General features: G+C 38.2%; 1 protein-coding gene across 3 annotated transcripts in view; it reads right to left on the bottom strand.

The window, feature by feature from the left end:
- OTUD7A (OTU deubiquitinase 7A) overlaps nt 1–26,086 on the bottom strand; it is a 145,846-nt gene that overhangs the window by 78,462 nt on the left and 41,298 nt on the right. For all 3 annotated transcript variants that reach the window (XM_082489109.1, XM_082489111.1, XM_082489110.1), the window contains exons 2-3: nt 18,582–18,656; nt 17,866–17,971 (exon numbers count right to left, since the gene is read on the bottom strand). The gene's annotated coding sequence lies outside the window, so the exon portion shown is untranslated. The remainder of the gene's footprint in view (nt 1–17,865; nt 17,972–18,581; nt 18,657–26,086) is intronic.

The following is a 26,086-nucleotide window of genomic DNA, read 5'->3' as shown; positions in this document are numbered from 1 at the left end:
TTTTCCATGCTCCCCTTAAAAATACTGATTCCCCCAATTGGTTCACCCAACAGCTGCAGTGACAGACTGATGGGAAGGCTCCCTCTCTTACAAGTACCCTAAAAATAATGGCAGCATTGAACTTCCGAGATTCAGATTACGTACAAAAAGCAAGCCCTTGTCAGTCCTTAGATGGATATATTGTAGAAAGAACAGCAAGCTACTAGCTTGCCAGGCATTCATATAACGTGCTGGAATTCCACAGTAAGCACATCAGCTCAGTGTACACAGCAGCTAGATAAGCTACAGCAGGGAAGAGCTCACACAGACACGCTATTCAGCAAAACAGAACTGGTAATTTCCCCCAGCCCTGCAACTCCCATCCTCATTTCTGTGAAACACAAAGTTCCTCAGTTACTGCATTTGGTTTGGAAAACTGAACCAAGAAGAATAGAAGGCTTAATTCTTTTTCTGACTAAAAACTACGCTTTAATGTCATCTCCAAGATTTTTAGCACAACTAGAGTAGCAAAGGAGAAAATAAAGGTATGAGACATGGAATCCGGAATGATTCATTTCACAACGTTTTGAAGATGCATAATTTAAGTATAGCAACCGTGTGTTTCACTTAAACTACATCAGTAATCGACAGTCTGTGAAGAACCCATTAGGAAAACTGAAACCCATGCATCAGATCTATAGAGAAAGCACTCCTCCTCCCATTTAAATAACACAGAGCAACATATCACAGATGCAGTATTAAAGGCCATTAAACAACTCCATAATGATGCTGGCGACTGAGCAGCCACAGCTTGTCATGTAGCTGGTCAGAACCTCAGTCTTCAGCTCCCCCTCAGCTCAGGGTGCCAAGCGGTAGGAAAGTCACACATCGCATCTCATACTGAAAGAGAACCGAAATATGACTATAATCACTTATAATGGATACTAACCTGTTGTACGTACTCTGAAGACACTAATTCCTACAGTCGCTACAGCAGGATTAAAGTACAGTTCTAATAAATCACGTTCAACTGTTGGAATCTTTGCTTCTGTTAAAAATTTGCATGTTAGTATCAGAGGTAGGGAAAACCACCGTTTTGTTTTTTTTTCAATTATGGGTTACTTCTACAATTTTCTGCCAGAGTAGGGGAGGGCAGGAAGTTGTAAGCATGTTATTTGTAAAGCCAACTCGAGATCACTTTTCATGGCGGCAAGGGGAAAATGTGGTGAGTTTTGTTCAACTATCTGAGCAGAAAAGTACCAACTCTGAATTAAGTCCTGAAGAAATTGCTGAGAGACATCTCACTGCAGTTGAAAAGATCTCTCTTTTGAGTCCTAGGGAAAGAAATAATAGATGTCTGTACAGAGTGAGGAGCAACGTCAGAGGAACACCTTGCAATGGCCCGAACCCCTCAGGTTGGCCTACATGAAAGACTTCTATTGATGTACAACATGTTTCTTAAAGGGGGGGGGGGAGGGGGGGGGGGGGGAAACACACACGTGGTTCTGTGACCCAACAATCATATGCAGCTACAGTTGCACTGGATGAAAAGTGAGCCTGATGGTATAAATTGTTTGGAGGAGTGCTCTAACTGACTCTAACTGACAAAATCAAATCAGGGTTGACCAACAGCTCCATGCCTACAGAAGGTGAGTTTTGCAACGTTCCCTCTGACAGCAAACTTCTACCAGAGGCAAAGCTTCAGATTGCCTGATTCTGGCCATTTTTTTCAGCTAAAAGTGCTGTTGAGGAACCCACCTTGCCAGGAGAAGGGACTGGAGTCCCTCACTGCCAGGCCCTGTCGCGCTGTACATCTGGTGTTACCTCCACTTCACTGTTTTGACTATGATCTGTCCTAAAAGCGACTGAAATTCACCCCAGTGGGGTGTGGTAGCCCCTGAGGATGTTAGCAGTATTAGTCCCGTTCATATGAGGAACATATCTTAATCTATACGCTGCTGTGAAATATCAGTATAAAAGTGATTAGAGAAGACAAGGCATATGCTAAATATTTTTTTCAAAACTTGTCAGAGAGAGACCTCTCACACTCCGATTAGACGTATCCTGGGGGAACAGTAGGAAGAGGCGAAAACAATTTTCTTCTGTGAAATAACAAAACAGCAAGCTTGGTCAATTGTGCCTTTGTCCTGGCTTACTAAAGATTTTTTTAATTTTTATTTTGTCAAATGACAATACAAAACATGCAGATATTTTTTAAAAATAAAGGCAAAATTAGTACTGTACTATTATTATTCTCTGCAGTTTTCTTGGAATCTTTCTTTTTTGTGTTGCACCTCCTTTTCAGACTTATGCTTAAACATACAAGCAAACTATAATTTTTTTAGTGTCTAATGTGAAATTATTTTGTTTTGCGAATGACTGTTCATCAAAACTTAAAGAAAATATCAGATGCCTTAAACAGCAAGAAAATCCCTCCTTCAATCCATCAATCAAATCAACTTGGCAACAATCTAAGTTTTCTCTCACCACAAACAAACTATAGCTACCCCTACAGTCGTAAAAAATTTTAATCAATATTATATATTATATATATAAAATTCATAATTATAGATTTTTCATTTATATTATCTCTATATAATTGCATATTATATAATTATATATATGTATTATGTAATATAATTATAAAAGTATATTTTTTCCTGTGATTCAGGCAATATTAAAAATAATAATAAATAGGAAATAGGATCAAGGAGGAGAACTGGAAGCAGTTGAATCAAGGAAATGTTATAAGGGAACATGCAGAACAATTGTACAAGCATAAAAAGCATTAGCAACCAACAGATACTCAAAGTTGCATGTTAAAATAATGCAGCCTGATTTTTGGGTGCTTTTGAACAGTTCTGACCAACTTCACCAGGATTAATGGATATTCAACATCCCTAAGAAGTAGACCATTAGTTTTAATTGCCACTGTCGTCATCATCTATTATCACGTTCTATGAAAAGCAGGACACAGTTGGAGTTAAATTTCAGTGTGCGAAACAGGAATTTAGAAAGCCAGAAAAAAATGGAAATTGCTATTGATTGCAAAATAAGCCTGGGGGTGGGGGAATAAAACCCTTCTCCACACTGAATATTAATGTCTACAGGCAACAACTAAAGAAAATAATAATAACAGTGCCTGTTTTTTTAACTTATGTACCAAATTCAGCTATGAAAGCAGTGCCTGTAAACTAAATGAAGAACAATCTCTTCTGAAACAAACTGCTCATCGCAGACTACTACACAGAAAAAAGAGGGGAAAATACAAAAGAATATGTATTCTCCTTGAGCCATAGTCGACAAACATGATGACAACATCACTCTAAGGAAGTAGAACATGTTTTGCAGAGCTTACTGCAAGCTTCAGCACAGAAATATCTTTCAGTTCAACCTACTGCAGAAGGAATTATTTATATATATTTTTTAAACATCTCAAACACATGGATTTCAGAAATACCTGTATTTTTTCTCTGCTTTTTATAACAGAAACACCCTGGAAAGGTCCATAAAACAAAAATTCCTTGAAGCTATCCAAAGTGACATTCTTTCACACAATTAATTTTTTTTGTCTTTATTTTAAAGACACATTGATCAAACTCCTCTGCTTTGCTGCTGATCTGAAGCTAAATGGATAGCAAAGCTGATTGGGAGTCATTGCAGATTATTTTTAGATAATACGTGTCATCACTTTGGACAATGCGCACTGTCAATTTATTAGAAATTTTTCAAAGCAGCATGGCAGAAAATTGTTCTTCCTGGCTAGCAGGTCCGCTTATTAGCCAGAAAAGTGAAGAAGAAATAGTCCCGTTACTGCTGGTTCAAAATAAAAAGATATGGAAGTGGAGCAGGAATGATTTCAATGATGATCTATAATTTCAGTTAGGCGTTATATGAAATACAAAGAGCTGGGGGAGTGAAGGAGAGAAAAAATCTATTATTTGAAGCAGGGAGTTGGTCCCACAACAACAGATCAGTAGTGTTTGGTAAGACAGATGCTCAAACAGGCAAGAATATAGACTGCATAAAAGGGGAAAAAAACAAGCAAACAAAAGATTTTGCTCAAAACCGTGTTTCTTCCATCAACTGCGAAAAAGCAGCAAAATGAGCTGATCAAAATGGTGGCTTAAAGAGTGACCAACCACAGTGCAAGCAGCAGAGAAAGAGGGTTACTCTCACTTCCCTGTTTAGTTTTGCAGAAACCTATTTGAAAAATTATGGTTTTATTGCCTATGTCAGTCACTTTCCACTAAATCAGTCAGTTTGCCAGACAGCGAATACAAGCCATACTTGCTCATTTGAGTCAGCTTTTCTCTTATTTACAAATGTTTTGGAAAAACCTCTTGCCTTTCAGTTTGCTGAACCAGTCAATTAACCAGCAGTATTCTCCTTTTCATGACAGACAGAATGAGCTAATTTCTTGGAGCTGCAGCCAGTAAACATTAAGAAGCAAACCATCTATGGGGAGCTCGTAATACTTTTAAAACGTAAAAGGGTACAAGCTGAACTTTATCTAGTTTATAATAATTTGGGTTTTTTTCATGCACTAACATCAAAGTAAAAGTGGTGGTGTCAGGGAAAGAAGGTCACTACTTTCAACTAGTCAAATATTTAAACTTGGATCTGAACTAAGCTCGTGCCACCAGTATTTGTGTATTAATTATAATAGAAGTGGATCTGATTATGCGCAACTTAACGTATGCAACTCAAACTACACAACAGCTACTAGTTTCTTACGTATAACATCAACATTTCCTATGACCGTGATCTCCAAAGACTAGAGGCTTTAACTAAAAGGAAGAAAAAACACCACTTTCACAAACAGATTTAATCCAAAAAAGATTTAGCTGCAAAGAACTTCTCGAGCAACTTCAAACAGTCCTGAATCTGACCTGGGATTTATTTACACAGATTATGTGACTGAATATCTAGCCCACATATACAAATCCACATCTGATTGATTAAATTAGACTGTCAGTCTCCTTAGGTAAAGCCATAGCCAAAAGGCCCAAAATTACGTAAACAACCTCCAGCAGAAGGTTGAAAAACTTGGCTCTGTATTTTCTCTGTAATTCAAATGACAGAATTAAAAGCCCTGAGTACCATGCCCTGAAACAGAAAGACATTCAGAGAATTTATATTATAATTACCATTGCTACTTACAGATAAGCAGTAAACTTTCCTATAATACTTTACCTCTTGAAAATCAGACACTTTATAGAACACCACCCCAGCTGGCGTGACCACTGAAAGCTGATCTTGGACGTCTTCCAGTCCTATCAGTCCTTCTCCAAACCACGACAAGAACTCACTCAGTGACAGATTTCCTCACATTGTTCTCTGTTCTTTCCACGAACTAATCTATCCATTAAGCACTACTGAGATGAAGACACGCATCTGTGGAAGCCAAGACTTCTGCAAGGGCCTTTTTTTCCATAGGGAGACAAAAAGTTAAGGACTAGCACCACTGAAGTACATTAAGTTTCTTACTTGAGAAAACTGGCTGAGGAAAGGACCTGAACTGCTAGAATTATATCACTTTGCCTTCCTGACATGGAAAAAAGTAACAAAGTAATGTTCGTAATGAAAGGATTGCAGGTAGGTCAACAGACTCACCTTGGTTGAATGCAGGAAAAGCGCAGAGTACATATTGCTCTGGAGAGTGCTAATGGCAGTGAAGAAGACCAGGGAGGAACTGCAGCCATTCCCACCCCTCGCCCCCGCATCTGTATTTCAGTCTGAACAAAATACTGAAATCTTTTTCAGCTACCTTGCTGACTGTATGTAGAGGCATAAAGATGAAATCTGGGGTTTGGTTTTTACAGCACTTCTAGGCTTGGCAACTTTCTCCTGGACATGACTAAGATGACTATAACATCAAACAGCATAACATATACTATTTACTCTGAAAAAAATAGTGAAAATTGAAGAGAGATACTTAAGTTTTATACATCATTTGCAATTTACTGCACTGCTTCAGTGAAGAAAGAGTATCCAGCATTCTTGCACAAAGATACTAGGCCTTAAAAAAAAACAAAAAAAAAGAAAAACAGTATTTTGATTGTGAAAGCTAAGAATAAAGTTCATTATGAGAGCACACCAGAAGCTGCACTAACAAGCATAAGTGTGATAAGCAACATACAGTCTTGTGACCTTCAGGATCTACAAATAGCTCCAACATTTTTCAGAAAGAGAAGGTAGCTCTCGATGCTGCAGGTGCCAATCTCTTCAGTTTTGTCTGGAGCCATCCGTCTACCTTTAGTCAACAGCAGCACACAAATACCAGCACGCTTGGAGGCACAGGTAACACCTCTGAATTCACAGAATCAATAAATCAGAATAATTATTTGGAAAATCCTATCAGTTTTACAGGAAATTGTTCTGTGAGCAGCAGAAAGAAGGAAGCCTCATTTTCTTTGAATTTCTGTCCTTTAATACCCTAAACAGCCACCAGCACATCCCAGAGTTAGTCCAGAACCATGTATGCACCAGACTGCCCAGACAACTGCTGTCCAACAGCGTAGAAAACAGTGCAGTTTAGTTTCAGTCTTTCTTCTCCACCAGCCACAGACTTTCACAAATTTTGTAACAATTTTATTAACTTTGACAATTCTAACTATTTTTCAAATTGTACAATGGCTTCAGGGGAACTGGGAAGAACGATACATGGATGGATGGGCTCATCAGAGAGCCTGTTGGAAAAGCAGGCTAAAAATGCATTCCCCTTTCCATTACACTTGATATCAGGTTTACCCATTTAATCAGCCTTTCTTCTCATCAAGAGATGGGAAAAACACAGTGCAAGGATTTCAGAACCCCTAGTCTGCAGCCAAACAAGTCAATCCACAAATGGAGATCTGAAGTTCTCCCTGTACACTTAATAAATGTAAACAGGCTCTACTAAGGTGTTCTAGCTGTGCTTTGGAGTCTCCATTAACTACTTTGGGAGTCTAGGTTCTTAATTCCAGGAAGATGGTTAAAGTCACATCATATAATGCTCTGTTATTATATTGCTTAAAAATTGCAATCAATTTCTCAACGTGTTGGATTAATTCAGCCATTACAAGAAATGGTAGTGGAGTATTTAAACACCTGTACCAACAATTAATTACTAAATATACATATATTAGTGTTTCCTTATACTGCAGGACATGGAGATTTTTTTTTTCTCCTATGCAGCAGAAGTAATTTTATGACTTTGCTTTCTTTGAAGAAACTGACTGTTATACCCATTTATCAGTAACTGCAAGAGAAATTGGAGATTTTGTCTCACTGGTCCAAGAACACAGCCTGGAAACCAAGAGGCACAGCGCATCTCAGTTTTCAATATAACATAGTTAATTTAATCACTTATAATCCCTTTTTTTAATTGCTGGGCTTTTGGAAGCTGAACTTTTAGGAAGAAGAAAGCTATTTTGCATACAGCTCTGTTTAGCTCCAGCTTTCAAATAAAAGTCATCTGCATAAATACCAGAATGTGTTATGCCCTTTTCTTACTTCTTTCCAATGAATAAGACATTTTTCTGTCACTTTTAGAGGCACACTGGGAATTCCCCCAGTACTTGTCCTTCCTATACTGCAAAAGATTTTATACAACAGATAAAGTAACAGGACAGCCATTGACTTTGGAACCGCTCATGAGAACAGTAAAAATAACAACCTCAGCAACTTACAGAGTACCCCTGTTTCACAAGGAGTAACGTAGGTAAGTCAGATGGCATTCAAGAACACACAAGCATCCCTTAGTATTGTTAAGGTCCTGCCATTTCCTACAACAAAAGCTGTTCTTGATAACCAGGGGTAGGGACTAGCATGGCTTCACCCAGTAAGAGATACAGAGAAGAGCCAACCGGCTTCCTCTTGGGTGGCATCTCCCATTGGTGATGCTTTCATCATCACAAGAATCAGAAGTGTATTTAAAAAATTGTCTCACTTCATCATAGTATCGAGCAATTCAGCAGATGCTTTCAGAATCAATGAAAATTATTTATTGAAACGATTCCTTTCTATGTATTAAAATCTCTGTCAACAACAACCACTGAGAAGAGTGCAAATCTTTCCCTTTATGCAGAAATTAAGACAGATAATTCCCTCACAAAATAAAGTACTTCATTAGAAAAATTTATCCAATTGCTTGGGCAACTTTTCAACCAAGATATTTTAATAAGACATCCCTTTAATCCCCGCCTGTCTAATAAGACAAATAAGACATTTGTTAATTACACCACCAGTGCACAATTCATTTCTATGATACAGCAGCAATAAATAACTTAAGAACAGAAATGAAACAGCCACATCTCATCTCATAGCCTCCAGTGAAACAATATATGGAACATAATTACATGCAGTACACATTCTGCAAAGGATGTTGACTCAGTTCCAAATTTAGCAAAACGTGACCAGGAAATAAATGTCTGGAACTTAACCACAGTGTGTGCTTGACCCTTTTCAATCTTGAAACCTACTATTTGCCAAATGGCATTTCAGCTTATAAGAGTGTTAAAGATCCTCTAGGCGTCCACAAAGAGATTTTTTAGAATCTTACTGGTCTAATTTACACTGAAGCTTACTTTGGTTACACAAAAGGATTTCAACTCCCTGGATGAAGTTTTCAAAAACTTTTTACCATCCATGTGAAACCAGTGTCAGCTTTTCATGATTGAAATATATGGAGGTAGTTCAAGAAGAAATGTGAGAGAAGATGATTTACTTGGAAAGGAGCTACTTCTGCCTTCTCTATCAACAAATTGACTGGATCCTTTGTTTAGCTATACAAACAGTACCAACTTCTCCATCCATATGCTCTCTGCCCTTAGACACATTAATAAAACTGAGAGACCAGGTAGGGATAGTTTTTGTCTAATTTTACTGAAAGTCTTTTTGTCTTCACAAGAGAGGCAATATGAATGAACCTAGGTTGGGCTACAGTTTGATTCTGCAATGCTAAAAATTTATTACAGAGCCCATGCAGCATCTAGAACAGATACCATATTTATTTTGAACTGCCCTGATTTTAAAGGTTTAAAACATTAGAAACTTGGGAGTTTCTAATCACCGTATTTAAAATGCTAATGCTTCGAGACAAGATGATATTTTCATCATGTAGCCACTGTCTACTAGCTTAGTCTGTAGACACTATGCCAATAAGTGCATTGTATTATAAACAGTGAAAACAATGGAATATAAATTCTCACGGACTTCATGCTAAATAACTATAAAAGTAGTGTTTAAGTACTATAAAAGGCTTTATACTGCATTAAATGTTTAAACTGTATCCTTCTACTGCTCTATATTAATTATTTTCATGCTATAATACATTAAGGCCTTCTTAGATTGAGATGGAGTTCTCTAGAATGACAGGCTCTTGCTCTAAACTGAACCAGTCAGTATTTTTTTCTTAAAAATACATCCTGATGATTGGACTGTCTAGTGAGACCACATGATTTTTTTCAAGCATACATTTAATTCTTTTCATCCAGATCTAGAACTACCCACCTTGCTAAAACACAGATTAACTGTGAAAAAGGAATCTTCAAGACAAACAAGAATTTCCTGGAATTCCATGAGAACCTACCTTGGACAGAATTGACCAAGACACGAATTTTTGTTTGGATACACTGGCCCGAAAATGTGCATGAAGTTACTGCCTCACAGACGTGGCTTCTTTCAGTGGTGAAAAACATTATTTATACAGCTTGTACAAAAGAGGATGAACCTTATTTCTTACTATGGAATAGGGCTTAACAGTATTTTACTCCTAGTAATTAGTAAAAGTATTTTGATTTCATGAGGACTAAATAAAAAATTAGTCTAGTTCACATTGTTAAAGTAAGTAATGAAACCTGTAAAGGCATATACCAGAGGTAAAGAGAATGAACTAGAATGTTTATGATTTCTACATTTGAAAAAGCAAAGCTACATGTTTGCACTCACTGACAATAAGCACCTCCTACAAGATTGTTGTTATTGTGTAACAAAGTTGTCTCATAATAGACAGTTATTAAAATAACCAATCCACCTAGCAATTAAATCTCAAAATGACTGAGCATTGCCTGTAACTAAAACACACTCCTATTTCCACCCACGTTAAGCAGAGCAGCCCAAGTATCCTAATACAGCAGTTAGTCTTTATTAATTGTATCTTAATGAGGATTCCTAAGACAAATTCAATATTGAAATTCAAATGGACTACAATCAAATGGTACATAGCGTTAGATTAGCCTAAAATTAACAGTAACTGCCAAATGATGAATTTGAGAGAAAGCTGCCTGTAGTGACAGGTAACGTGTCCCAGTTCTTTGCAAAACCAAATGCCACTGCTCTATAATACGCCATCATACTTCTGTAAAAATACTGCCACAGCAATACCAAGATGACAAATAAAACAGAGTAACATTTCTGTCATATCACTCTGACTACAAGTTATATTAACTTCATCAGAAAATTAAAAGTGATATTTGTTTTCTATTGATAACTACCTCCTCATTACTCGAAAGTTCTGTGAGATTGCTCACATCACAAAGAAGGCAGTTTCCTGAAAACTTGCTAGCAGTAGTTCGTGAAGCTTGGGGTGATGCCATCACCAGCCCTGCAGGAGACAGCAGATGTCTGATGCAGATACGTAAAAGAAACTAGAAGCTATCAGAATGCTTTGCAGAGGACAAGCACAGAGCAGGTAGGCACTGGGAAGGGGGGAGGGTGAGAGACACTTGGGCTTATTTACAACCCAGAAAAACCCCTTGCCAAAGTAGACATCGATCTTAGTAAGTCATACAATGGTTTGTGTTGGAAGGGACTGTTAAAGGCCATCTGGTCCAACCCCCCTGCCATGAGCAGCGACATCTTCTACTAGATCAGGTTGCTCAAAGACCCATCCAACCCGACCTTGAATGTTTCCAGAGATGGGGCATCTAACACCTCTCTGAGCAACCTGGGCCAGTGTCTCACCACCCTCAGCGTAAAAAATGTCTTCCTTATATCTACTCTAAATCTTCCCTCTTCTAGTTTAAAGCCATTACCCCTTATCCCATCACAACAGACCCTACTAAAAAGTTTGTCCACATCTTTCCTGTAGGCCCCCTTTAGGTACTGGAAGGCCACAATGAGGTCTCCCTGGAGCCTCCTCTTCTCCAGGCTGAACAACCCCAACTCTCTCAGCCTGTCCTCACAGCAGAGGTGCTCCAGCCCTTGATCATCTTCATGGCCTCCTCTGGACTCGCTCCAACAGGTCCATGTCCTTCTGATGTTGAGGGCTCCAGAGCTGGATGCAGCACTGCAGGGGGATCTCATGAGAGCAGAGTAGAGGAACAGAATCCTCTCTCTTGACCTGCTGGCCATGCTGCTTTTGATGCAGCCCAGGCAGGATGTGGCTGGCTTTCCGGGCTGCCAGCACACATTGCTGGCTCATGTCCAGCTTTTCATTCACCAGTACCCGCAAGTCCTTCTCGGCAGGGCAGCTCTCCATCTCTTCGTCTCCCAGCCTGTATGGATGCTAGGGGTGCCCTGACCTAGGTGCAGAACCTTGCACTTGGCCTTGTTGAACCTCATGAGGTTCACACGGGCCCACTTCTTGAGCCTGTCCAGGTCCTTCTGGATGGCATCCCATCCCTCAGGCGCATCAAGCGCACCACTCAGCTTGGTGTTGCCCGCAAACTTGCTGAGGGTGCACTTGATCCCACTACGTCATTGATGAAGATATTGAACAGCACTGGTTCCAATACAGACCACTGAGGGACGGCACTTGTCACTGATCTCCATCTGGACATTGAGCCATTGGCCACTAGCTTCTGGATGCAACCATCCAACCAATTCCTCATCCTCCAAACAAGCAGTCTACTCATCAAATCTGTATCTCTCCAATTTAGAGAGAAGGATGTTGTGGGGGACTGTGTCAAACGCCTTACAGAAGTCCAGACAGATGACATCCGTAACTCTTCCAGGAACTGAAGGGCTTACACAGCACAAGCTACAGCTTCAAGACAGCAACACAACAGTATCTGTGACTTTAATCTTTAGTGATCTAAGCCAGAGTGGTTTTTTGCAAGTCATGCATCAGGGGACACACAGAAATATAAGTTCTGTAAAGTTGTAAAAGGAATATCCAAGACCCAAATGATTAAATGCTAGAAGTGAATTTTGCCATGAGAAGATTTTTAGATTGGCAATGTAAGGTGGAATAATACATTGTTTCTTTTCCTCCTCTTTCTTCAGATCTGTGGGTTCCCTGGTCTGCTCTAATTTCCTATCCTTCTGGTCCTTGAAATGCAAAATGTAACAAAAGTATACTGTAGAATTAGATACTTCAGATGCATAGATGAGACACATCAGATATAGATATGATTTAGATAAGACACATAACAGCTAATAGCATATAGAGTGCTAGCTGGTATTACCCGAAATCAAGGTTGGAGAAGGTAAATCGCACGAGCCACCCAATGCTAACAACTCCTGAGAACAGAGTTAGGAAAATTTTTTTTTCAGTTAAATTAGGCACAAAATGTGGAAAGATTAGAGTCTAACTTGTCTTACGCAGGCACTGCTTATCTCTATTTGACCACCATCACTAGCAAGAGACTAGAATTGACTGCAGTCACTGCCCCAAATAAAATAATCACTTTTAAAAGATTAAAGAAGCCATTAACGTGGTTTTACTTTGCCCCAGCAGAACAGAGCAATGCAATCTGTTCAGCGTTGGTGATTTGGCAAGGACAAATAAAATTAGTTTGACACCCGAGCAGAAAGACAGGGACTTGCAGATGCTGAGTGCAGTGTCCTGACTCACAAAGGCTTTTGAAGTGATGATGGTTCCAGAGGAAACATTCTATATGCAACACTTGGATACCCCTTCTTCTCCGTAATTGAACTGAATACTTCTAAAATTCTCAGCAAGAACCCCAAAGGTTTTCCTAATATCATTCTTAATCCACTTAAGCGCTTGACTTCATCCACACATACTCCAGCCTGTTTACATCTACTTGGTATGAACTTTTGCTTGTAAGGAAACATTTTTGTCATCTCCCTTTTTCTAGACTGTATGAAAATCTTGTTACTAAGAGGTTTTTGTGGACAAAAAGAACACTCTTTTGTAATAGACCTATTACCCAGGTCTATATTTATCTTCTTACTCCATCCCCTGAAAGTACTGAAGAAAATTATTATCTCTTGAAACTGTATCAGATAATATTTGGATAATTACAACTCAATAAGGGAAGAAAACAGAAGAACTGACAAAAATTATTTCAGGTCCCCAGATCAATGCAGTATGTTAACAAACTCCACAACTGTCAGATGCAGAAATCCAGCTCTTTCTGAATGACAGTCTACTGACTTCATAGAACAGCGTACCAGAAGAACAAAACAGTCTGTGCCAAAGGACAGGAGAGCACAACACAGACAGCTGAATACACAACCAATCTGTTCAGCTGTTATACTTTGGACAGAAAAAGGAAAGCAGTACTGGTCAAGGATACCTTTTTCATCTCCTTGAGAGACATTGCACACCTGAGATCACTTCAAGCATTTGCACTGGCTGTTGTTCTTGGATAAAGAGGTTAGCTCACAAGCACTCCTTTTTGTAACATGCACATTTTCTTGCTTGCACCTAGCTCGCTCTCACTTCAGAACTCCATATTTTAAGACAATGTTCTTTTGTGCCATTGCTCTTCTGCCATCAAAACAGAGCCCTCTCCAACCTTTTGTTAAATACAAATGTATTTATCATTGTTACGCAATGAAGTTGAAGAAATCAATGCTTCTCTCATTTCAAATGAGTTACAAAAGGCCTTATAAAGAGACAAAACCAAAACATGTCTTTCCAGCACTCTGTTCTACGAAAGAGAAGCACACGTGCAGTAGTATAATTTATTTGATTACTTAAACATTCTTCCTTTACCCCAGAACTAATTTCATAATTGAGACACTATAAATATTTCAAAAGAATGAAATACTGAGGAATTCCCATCCTTTGTTCAAAAATACTTAATCCAATTAAAATGTTGATTCAAAGTCATGCTATTCCTCCCTGAAGTTTGATGACAGTTAAGATTACCAAGATGTAAGCAAATCAAGAAGAAATACAAAGTTGTATTTAATAACTTTACTCATGGTTTACTGAGTTCTGTAAGAGTATCCCTTGAAATTGCAGTAGTATAACTTAATAAATACATTAGCTAAGAACTGTGCAGGCTTTATTTTTTGATGTCTGAAATTGAGAGACGGATTAGTTTTTTTAAGCCAAATAAAATCCATGTTTTCCTTTTTTTTTTTCTTGTTTTCCAAGCTTCACACTACCCGCAAGTTAATGACATTTTTCCAATCATCTTATTTTCAAAATCTCTTTTAAGCTCAGAACTCTGCTACTGACAATCCCGCCACTGAAGACTGTAATGCCAGTTGCAGGTTACAGCTCAGGCTTTAAAAGCACAGCCTCCAATTTAAACAGAAAAGTTTAGTAGAAAAATACACCATTTCAAAGGTAGGTAAAACCAGCACGTGCAAGAAGACGGTACAATTTGCCACCCAATAGTCTGCCCCAAACCCTACGATCAATGATAACTATTCACCATCTTTACTACACAAACTTCTCATATTTAGAACAGACTGGGAAATATCAGAAGTATTAAAAATAAGTATTTTGGACAAGAGAAGATTAAATTAGAGTTAGTTAGCTTAGAGGTTTCTTCTGTTTGAGTTTCACATTTTTTTTTCAGATTCCTTTCTACTTGAAATACCATGAACCTGCCATTATGTTTCCTAAGTTTTGCTAGAAGTGCTGTCTTGATACTTTTGAGCTCTGCCTCCCCCATTCATCCATTCCTCATGTTTAACTTATATCATGATACATGCTCACGTAATCCTGAACAATAAAAAAAAAAAACAAAACAACATAGAAATAATCTGATAGACAGATTTATTTTCTCACATTACCGAAAGCGGCTAGGTTCATATCTCTCTATTACGCAGTAATGAACATGCTCTTCTGTAAAACAACCCAAAGAACAGATGCTATGAATTTAACCATGAGAAACACTGCTGAGTTCCCTGACATCTATAGGGCTGAAGTTTCAATACTGGCCAATGTAGAATAAATAGTTATTAAAAACACTTAATAAGGTACAGTGTGAATCAAGACACCTAAAAGAATCTACACCTACTTTAAAGCTGAGTCCTAATAAGAAAGTTGTCTGATCTTCTAAATGTTATTCCTTACACTGAGCTAAAAACCTCCTCTCCTCATACTTGCACTTTCTTTTAACAATCTGTATCTAACACCACAAAGTATTTGTGGTGTATATGTAATCTGTACAGCACTTATTAAAGCCATTCTGAAGGACATTAACACCCAGCCACACCTTGATCACGGTCAGACCATCACAAATCCATGCAACTCTTGAAGGACACTCTGCAGACCAGCCCTATGACAAGCTGGTCATCAGAGATACCAGGGGAACAAGCATTATTCCTTTAAGTGACTTCATAACACTTGTCTCCTGCCATGCTGTAGATTAACAGAAATTGAACTGCAGGCTTTTTCGTGAAGTTGGCACTCCCTCTTTTCTGCTCAACAATGTGTTTCCTTGTTTTCAGAACAGCATCACATTCCAGTAACATTCGCAGCAGCTTCCTAGATTCTCATCACAACTAACCACTTTATGAATTAAAACATTTAGATATCTTTAAAAATTGTTTCTCCTTCTTACACTCCAGGCCCAATTCTAACTGGTTCTAAACCACCTCATATATTTCATAATTTTCATCTGATTCAGGTGCTTGCGCTAGAGCAGGAAGCATGCTTGAGTCCACTTAATATTAAGTAAGGCTTTCCTCATTGGTCCAGCTCAAGGAACATACAGTTAAAATATAGTGAAATCACTATTTATATGAACACCTTTTGTGAAGTTGATAGAGCTCATAAATACTGGATAGGTTTGGTTTTGCAATGGATCCAATACAATTAGGAGGTCATCAGTACCAAATGATCTCACAAGGTGCTATAGGCTACTGCAGGGAAAGTCGATGTGTTTCATGGAAGCTGGTCATGATAAAGTTATCAAATTTCACACTGATAAAGGTTAAGAAGAATTTCCCTTACAGTTCCAGGAATCATTTCTAGAATTTACATCAATAATAAAAGAAGATCTTGAATTTGCTTTTGTTTAAATTAGTTGTGAATTAACTCAAAACTGTCATATTTGTAGATGCACAAGTGCTCAGGTTTATCTCTGCGCACAACCTATGGGAAGCCTCTGCCCAGAAGCTTGACCTGGTGCATCCTTACAAGGCGCTGAGAAGATATATGTGAGAACTGGGATAACATAGAAGTGGGAGTCTCGGAAAACCCGAAGAAGCGAAGGCAACGAAGAAGGGAAGCCATGAGGGAGACAGGATTATTGTCATGAGGAGTGGGGACAAAGGCGATGCAACTACAGCAAACTATGGGCTTCATTAGTCCCCATCGCTGTTGACAGAATTGTTTACAGCTAATTTCAAACCCAAGATTAAGCTTCAAAATTAGAAACAAATTAAATCCATTAAATGAAGACACCAAGGCAGATACACTTTCCATGCTCCAGAGTTATAGACTGTTAGAAGTTCTAGTTCTGTTAGAAGAGTGAGGATTCCTTCACCATCACAGGGAACACATTTGCAGTAATGGAGAATTGATCTCTACTAGGTATTTTGTTACCCTGACATCTTTAAGTATTGAACTTTCATTTTATGATCAGAAAATCATTAGTTTTCACAGCAGTGAAAAAACCCAAGACCCAGCCACCAACATCAGCGCGGGGGAATCTCACAATAGCATTATTGCTGCTCTTTATGAAAATATTATAGAACACTTAATGCGTGTCAAATATAACAACAGATCACCAAAAAAAAGTTAGTGCTTCCAAAGTCACAAATATGCACAGAAGTCTTCTATCTCTATATGAGGATATTATAACACATTGCTCATTCTAGCAAAAAAAGTAGACAGATTTAAAATGTGAACACTACACAGCCTCGAAGCCATGGTTCCTCAATGGCATGCACAGCCAAAGGCGCTTGAATAATATCCTGGCCGTAACTCCCTGTAGGTCAAATTCAGTTAATGCAAGAATGCAGAATTTTCATTCAGTTCTCTTATGTGTAAGCATTATAATACAGTCTTTAATTATACCCTCAGTCTGGTATTTTCATTAAAGATCCCTGCTTTTAAACATTTTGCAGAATCAACAGGGCTTAATCAGCAGTTTTTTCAGGTGTTCAGTTGAACACAACCATGCAAATGTGGCCCCAGGAATTTCACTTACTATAACCTTTTGAACTTCTTTCATTCCTTCTGTGCTCATCTGTTCAGTACATACGTGTCTCTCAAAACATTAACGAGCTTAGTTAAGAATGTGCCTGTAAGGTGTGCAATTACTATACTATTTTAAAAATGGAGCCAAGGAAGACAGATTAGTTTAAAAAGCATTATTAATTTTGAGTCCCTGCACTTTATTACAATTTTAGAGGGTATTTAGCAACTCAAAATTAAAAATCTATTTCCCATGTACTTATTTTTCAGCATAATGTTCAAGACGGACCCTGTGGTGTCAAATCAAGAACACAGGCCACAGTTTCTCATACTTTTCTCATGTATATGGTAGAAAGTAATTATTTTCAGCTCCATTTAGTTTGCTGCTTTAATTTATTCAAGGTCCCCTCAAGCAGTTCTGTGGACCCTGTGGCAGTGGAGGAAAAAGCAGTAGGGAAGAACTCAATCCAACACTGCTGCCAAGCAAGCGTTACACGTAACATACTTCCAGAGAAGGAGAAACACTTGTGTGAAAAGTTTGGTTTAAGCAATGTATTTGGCACCACTGAGAAATTCTACAGCAGAAGCAGGGGCAAAATCCAACTCACCATGGTAGGTTCTACTTGCAAAAACCTCCCTTCTCTCCTGCATGCCCTATCTCATTTTGGTGCAGCAAACGAGGCAGGCATCCACACCAGTAAACCCACTTTCTCCCTAGAAAAAGGACAAAAGTCAGCAAGTAAATGGCAATTTACAGAAGCTGATAATCAGCCAAACACCACTTATTTAGCAAATGTATTGTTCACTTCGCTGGCCTTACCGAGGCTATTACTATGGGGATCTTCCATTTAAGTCTCACAATGGGTTGCACCATGTTATTACAAAATGAACTGTTGAGAAATATAAAAGCAAAGAACTAAGCCCAAAACAGAGCTTCTGCAGTGACCGATCAACTGCTGCAGCAGTTTAACATGGCAATGATATGGATGGTTTTAAGAACTTAGTTAGCATCCGAGCTTTACGAAGCACAGATAAAGATTCATTTAATGAGTAACACTGCATCATCCATCAGCTCTGTGTTGCCACAGGCAATAGGCACGCCGTTAGCTTCTTAATAATTTTAGTTGGTTTCTTTGGTTGGCTACACTTAATTCTTGTCAACCAGAAAACAAATTAAATTTTTGTTTTCTTTGCAAGGGCCTTATGCTCAGCATTTCAAAACAACTAAGTGACAGATGCTAATTTTTGGGGTGGAGGGGATGTTTATAGCTACTTACAGGACTGAGGTAGGTAAGGACCCTGGTCTTGTTTCTAATATGTTTACCTATTTAGGAAGGCAGGAGGCAACTGTCCAGCTGATTTTACTTCTGATTTTTTGAAGCTCTGCAGTATCATGTGCCTGTGAGAATGGAGAAAAGACCAGAACATGTTTTACTCCAAAAGTGACACTGTAAAGTGCACCTATTTGTCATTCCCACTACATACCCTGACCTTGGAATCTGAATCTGCAGGACTATTATGGATAAATAATTTCTTCCTTTCTTCCAGCTTTGACCATTCCCAAGACTGTTGCAAGCACTTCAGTATCTCACTGTTGAGGTCACAATAACTTTTCCATCAAGAGGTTCAGCCAAAGCCCAATCCAATTCAGATTGAACAAAAGAAACATTCATTATCAAACAAAGAAACAGAAAGGAAGCTTTCTGGAGGGAAACCTTGTTTGACCACCGGCACACATTAACCTAGATTCTAAAAGGTAACTCGATAAACCCAAATGGTATGCCTTATGACTGGGATTGCTTTGCCATTGCAGAGGTACCTTGTGACAGATTCTTAGGAATGCAGCTCCCTTACTGCTTGGTTCGGAGAAACTGAGGCAATATACCTCAAATCCAGTTTGGAGGGCTGGTTTTCCACCAGTTTGACTGTACGTTCCATGTCAATGACAGAACCGAGTAAATTATGCCAGCTGATCCAGTATATTTAGTCCCTTTCTGCTTATGAAATGCTCATCTGCAGATTGAGATTTACTGATTTTGTTCAACAAAAATCATATGATTTTAAAAAAAACAAAACCAAACAAACCCAACAACAAAGCATTGCAGATTGCTCTGAAAGAATCCTCAATATAAATTAAATTAACCATGAAGCATAGATCCTAGTGGTTTAAAGAGCTATACAATGTTGTGCTTGCTGACTAGATATGTCAGCATGCCATAGTTCATCTAGCTTTTTATCCGTTTCACCTGTTAAAAGAGCAAAAATGATCAGCACATGCACTTCTTTTAAAGCCCGTTTAGTGATACTCTGCCCAAATACCATTCTCACCCTGACTAAAGTCTGCTTCTCTATTAGTCTAAGTACCATTAATCAAGGTCTTAAAACATTGTATCTTGTAAAGTTTTTATGGCTATCATTCTTAGCCTGCTTTCTCCCAGTTCTCTGAACTTCTTATTCCTCCTAATTACAACATATTACACTTTCTTCTCTATATAGAATTTGCTTTTTCTTAACAAATTCATATATGTTTACTTGTATATTTATGTAAGCAAATCCACATATTTGTTAAATATATTTGTTTTTATAAAAAGACAGACTAGAACTCTTTTCTGTTTTCCTCTTCTACTCTCCAGCTCTGTTTTTCTTAATATATGTTGTTGCACAAATTTATTTCAATATAACACATCTTCACTCATCATTTTTAAAGTGACAAGATGCTGCCTGCCTTTCAGGTTCAGTTGAATTTTCACCTGGTTAACTTGTATCAGCCACCTAGAACATTGTCTAAGTTTACTTTTCTGTGAAATTCTACTGAAATGGGAAACAGCTATGGTAACCTGACCAGAAAAACTAAATATCCTCTGTATTCATAGACAGAGTATTTGGAAGTGCTGGTGGTCACAAAAATAATATATTTAAGGTGCGGAAAATGAACATGCAACTCCACACAGTTGGGAACTTACATGCACATTTTTACAAATGCTTCCTGACAGACAGAACCGTACTTATATTTTTGACTAAAGATATCACACCTTTGATTCCCAGCATTATAAGGAACACCCCAAAATGTCGAATTAAGACAGGGTTTTTAAGAGATTGTCCAGATACAGACCTCAGCAACAGTAAACAAAAGTATTTTAGACTTCTCGATTGAAACATTACCCAAACTTCACTTGAGTTTCACTGTAGTGTTTATATTGTCATGTGCTGATCGCACAAGTACACACGATGATGCTAAAATTCTGGTAGCCGAAAAATGGTGCTCAAGATTTATGAGTTCATTCAACTTCTTCCCACCAGCAAGGTTTCACTTAGAGCGTACATGACGGTCACACTCACAGAACCCTGGGAACAAGTGCTGGGTCAGGGGTGCTGCTGGTGGACACAGAGAGCCTGAACCGCTCAACACCCATGAAACTCAATTAATGCCTCCAGACAGAGCACACATGGAAGAACTACTCAGAGTATCACTGTCCATCAAAGTGCCGATTTGTTTCTCTGAAGCACCATTAAAAAACAGCTGTTTTAATTGTAGAAGTTCAAAAATAGCCAGTCCAAAGCTCTCTCCAGCTAGCAGAAATATGAAGTGAAAAAAGGAATACGTAAGAGACTGCAGAGAACAGTCTCTCCTAGTTACTTTGCCTCCTGCTAACACTGTCCCTGGACACTTGCATGCATTCACTGAATAATAAAACAGAGGTTAGGAGGATGAGAGGAAGGATATTGGTTTTGTCTTAATCGGGTGAAATTCATCTAACAGCACAAGCAACGGACAAGGAGACACAAAACTTGTCTTTCAATGCAGAGGCCATAGCAAAACCATAGTTGTCCATGATTGTGAACTAAAGATTCAAATTAAATTGTGAATTGCCAATACAAGCAATTAATTTGACCTCAGTATTCAATTCCGTATTCAGTTGTTTGATGAGTCTATCAAAACGATTCATACATAATGGAAGAAAAACAAATGACAGTAGATTCAAACTGAAACAATCACAAGAAAGTTTTTACGGAAAGAACATCAAACATTTCCAGTAAGTTCCTATAAAGGTAATTAATACTTTCAAAATTCAATCTGTGTCTTGTTTATGGCATAACCAAAATGTGACAATGTCTCACTAATGATTCATGAAGGTTTTGGTGTAGTAATGCCTTGATATAATTACACTCTAATAAGTACTGTAAGTTCTCACATTTGATTCTGCAGTACATATTATCAATATATTGATCATATTACTGTTTAAGATCAGGTTTATAATTCTACCTCCGAAAATAAACTACTGATACTTCCAGTGATGCAGATGATAGTTATGTGTGGTTTTTTCATTAGCCCAAAGAAACATACACACTGAAGATTTCCAACTGCAAAATGCAAACAAGGATATTTGTGAACAATTTCATTTTTGTCATTTCCAGCAGGAAAGGCTGTAATGGGATAGCACAGATGTACGGGAGTGCCCACACTTGAGGTTTATGGCAGACCTCAGTTTTTGCCACAATTAGGTACTAAAGGAGTTTTTGCAAAAGCTACCGTATTTGAACACTAACAGAAAGAGTGTCACCAAGATCTTGGGAAGCTTTCTGTACGTTCTCTTTAGCTCTCAGCAGCATGTGTCACTGAGGCAGCAGTCTTTTTGTCCAAAGCTCTCATTCAAGACACGATAAACTTCTCAGTTGTGTTTATTGCTGCTGACTTTTAGCATCTGTAGTAACCGCACGAAATCATGGAAAACACAGTAACCGTTTGACTGGTCAAAAGCTAAAAACTCTCCTTTTTACAATGGGAAATTTTCTTTTTAATTATAGGACCTTATATACAACACATACTGCTTTATCACATAAAGCAGAAAGACTTTTCCAGGCCCATGCTAGAAAGCCACCAAATCTAAACTCTCAAGTTTATCAATTATCTACATTCATCTTCTGAAACAGAATAGCTAAAAACTGAATTGAACAAACAACGGATGTTATACCCAATCTCCACATATCTGCTTTATACTGCTTTCCCAGCAAAACTGGTCTGTACTGAATCAAAGACGAGGCTAAAACCTAGCAGCTTTAAAAGGGGGGTTCCTCTTCCCTCCTTGCGGCCCTGGTTTGGGCCACTTGGTGCTGCTTTGCTCCTTTTCAGGTGCTCCGACACTTGTCCAAGTGGTCTCGGGCCACCCAATAAAAAACCCCGGTTGGCAAAGAGGGACCTTCTGCTATGGCGATGGCTGGAAAACAAGTCCTCACCTTTTGGAGTACAAAAATACGCTGCGTGGGAGCTTGGGTCTGCAGGCTTTGGCTGCACATTGTATACAGCTCATGTTTCAAAGACATCTCCAAACATCTCTTAGTAATCGCACAAATACTGGAAATAGCACCAACCCTACCTGTCCCAGAACACCAGGGCAGCAGAAATGGATTGGAACAGCTTCCTTTTCTTCAATAGCCAAGGAACACTTTACCAGGAGTAAGAAAGATTAAATGATGTGACTGTCTAGCTGCACATCATTAAATTAATCTGACTCTTCTGTGCTGTCAGGATTGCAGCCAGCTACTCTCATCAAGTTTCTATAAACAGGACTGAGAAACAAAACCAAGTTTTATGATCTTTTATCTCCCCAATACTGTGAAGATCTATACTTTATTGTACATATTCTTTTTTTTAAACATCAAAGAGTAACTTTTTTTCCTAGCCATTGAAAGCTCAAAGTCTTCAATTAAATGAGTTCTAAGGGGTTTTTTTGCAAGTTGAAAATGGTATGGCTGTAAATCAAACTCCAAAAGTAGATCTTGACTACATAACTATCTATACAGTTGCATTACATTATGAACTCCAATACTGGGAAAATACCTTGGAAAAAAGGGTTACATTTTATACTTAAAGTGCCTAGCCCTGTAAACTCATACCACTTCTGTTTAACTTTGTGAAGAAAATGTTTTTATGTTTTAAATACAAAGCTGTCTGGTTTCACCAATTAGCTCAATAAAATCTTGTTCTGTAGCCTTATCTTCATTAAAGGAATAAGTTCAAGGGAATAAAAATGATGTCACATTCCCACACATACAAAACCCCTGAAACATGTAATTAAAATCTTAATTATTTTTCCCTATGTAAACCAGTTAAAGGACTTCCAAATTACTTTCTGAAAAATGCTTCCCCCCCTCCTTTTACAGTCAGAAAATTGAAACAAAAAATCACATAAAATGACCACGTAAAGATTATCTGTAAACTAAAATACAAATCTTGTAAAGAATATTTAGTATGGCGTGTCCTGGCTTTTTAGTAGCACATTAATTCACTCTTTTCTAACAAACTCTCAAGAATTGTACTGTGCCCTAAATCACAAACATTAAATTGCAATCCTAAAGTTTTTTTCTCTCTCATATCACCATCAGTACTAACATAAAATATTAAAGTACAGTTTTCTTTGTGACTAATACAAAGTCAGCAAGTGCATCAATGTAGGTTTCAAAATAATTATCATTTGGCTTAATGCATGAAAAGGTTACTTTTAAAATCATGTTTTCATTTATTTCATCCTGAATTTAGAAGAGTTAGAACCCATACAAATCTACTTGCATGATTAGTTTTACTGACATCTTTAGACTGTTCACACAAAAGCAAACACCAAGTCACCAACATGGCAGTGTGTTTCTGAGATCTTTTGGAACACACAGGAAGCAATCCTAACTTCAGTGAGCTCAGAGAAAGTTTTCCATGACTTCACCTATAAACATCCTTATACTGTGAACTCTGTTACTAAACAAACAGAGCCTCAGGGCAAGACCAATCAATACGTCTCATTTTTAAACAATGCTACCAGTAACTGTCTTTTACCTGTGGATTGTCATTTTTTGTGGTTTGAAAACTTTCATATTAGAATGTCTTGCAGTTTAAAAAAATATACATAAAATATATTTCTATATACACGTGTGTATGCACTCACACATATATATGAAACACGTCTTGCTTGTACATTATCATTTCCCACGAGCCTCAGGCTTTGGTACAAGAAGACAGATCTTGAACTAGTGCCTAATCATTAGTTTTTTTCATTAATCTTAGTCACTAATCAAAGTTTCTAATCACAACTCTTTTCTATTGCACTCCATTGCAGGCAAAGTTACACCTTTTATTAATCTAGAAGTATGCCCTTCATTCATTCCTAGGTGGTAGAAGATGAATGACTTTTATTTGAAACAAATCTTCTTAATTTCTAATGATTTCTGATTAACTTGGCAGCAATAAATTTCTGAGAAAAGGCTGTTTCTAAGTTTTATACACGCATAAAAACCCCATAATGGTAACTGAACAAAGCTACATTATGAACTTCCTCTGAAAGCTATCAGCAAAGTAATTTACAAGCATACAGACACTTCAACAGTGGACTAAATTAGGAAGAGCTGTACAAACTTCAGCAAATAAATTGAGTGCATTGGAATTGCAAACAGAGCTACCTACCCTCTTCTAAAAGACTATAAAATGCAAGCAGTTCAAGTTACTCTCGCACTCTATACCAACCACCCAGTTTGCTGACTTTGCAGGAAAAACACAAGTATAGTTTTACCCTTCAAGACTTCTTTAAAACAATCCATCAACTTCATAGGGAGAGCTTCAAATTTACCAATAATAAATGCAATTTCATTTTTAAAAGAATCATACTTTATTAACTACAAAACATACCTCTAGATACCAAACCTGACAAGCTCCAAAGCCCACTAATGAAGACTACCACTTTACCATATCTCAAAGTATCTGAGCAGGTGCGATAGGACCTTTCTGGTCACTACTAGATGAGAAAATGGAGTGCAAACCTAGGGGATGCACTATGTACTGATGCCTAAAGACTCACAGCATAACGCACGGTCTCCTATTGATTTTAGCTTCATCTCATGAGATCTATTTTCCTTTAAACCCTACTTCACCAAATAAAGCCATTTTCCAGTCACCGCTCTCCCAATGATGCAAAAAAAAAAGATTGACTTGGCAGTTAGCAAGAGCTTCCTGTAAAAACTGGGAACCTACTCCTGCTCTATCTAACCGTGGGAGCATTGCTTCTCCTCAATCAGCTGCTTAGAACTGAGGACCGAGAGAAGACAGGCAGACGATGGCCTGCCTCATCAGCAGGGCATGGCTGAGCCATGCTAATTGCAGTTCAGAGCTGCTCGGTTCACCACCGTCTGCGCATCTCACCGGCAGCTTCCAGGATGAGTGGTGGGCAAGGAAAGGATGGAGAGCATCAAAACCATCGAAACAGGCAAATGTCTGTTCTTTGCTGAGTGGTTGCTTCTGCATCATGAAATGCCAGCAGAGCAAATCTGACCTCGGTACAGAAGACGGTTAAGGAAAAAGAAAAATGACTAGGGGAAATTCTCCATATGATTTAATGAGGTGGAGAGGAGGGAGAATGTATTTTGTACCACAGTCAATAACTCTTCCATTGCTCAAAATATCTGTCTATAGCCCAGATGTCAATGAAGGTTTTGCAAAAAAATAATTACTCAAAATCTCTTGTTAGAGGAAGACCAAAAAAAAAAAAACCATCTTTCTTGTTTTTCAGAGATGCTCGAAGTGGAAAACATGATGATTATACGATGAGCTGTCGCTCAGCTACAACCCACTCAGTTCTATTACTGCTCACTACAGCTGCTTTAACATTCAGCCAGCTCCGTTACCGTGTATATTCATTACATGCTAAAATTCTCAAGTGTCCCTTATCACACAGGGCAATCCCTGTCCTTGGAGTCCAAAATGATTTGTTCTCTTTTTGGTTTATTGGAATTTAGGACTGAATTGTGAAAGAGAGTAGGAACCCTGCTTCCCTATCATTTGAATTCCTG

This window comes from Vanellus vanellus (assembly GCF_965231255.1).
Source record: "Vanellus vanellus genome assembly, chromosome: 11".
In the NCBI taxonomy this organism is placed as follows: domain Eukaryota; kingdom Metazoa; phylum Chordata; class Aves; order Charadriiformes; family Charadriidae; genus Vanellus; species Vanellus vanellus.
The sequence above is the reverse complement of the archived record's forward strand: the minus strand, read 5'-3'. Positions and strand labels throughout refer to the sequence as shown.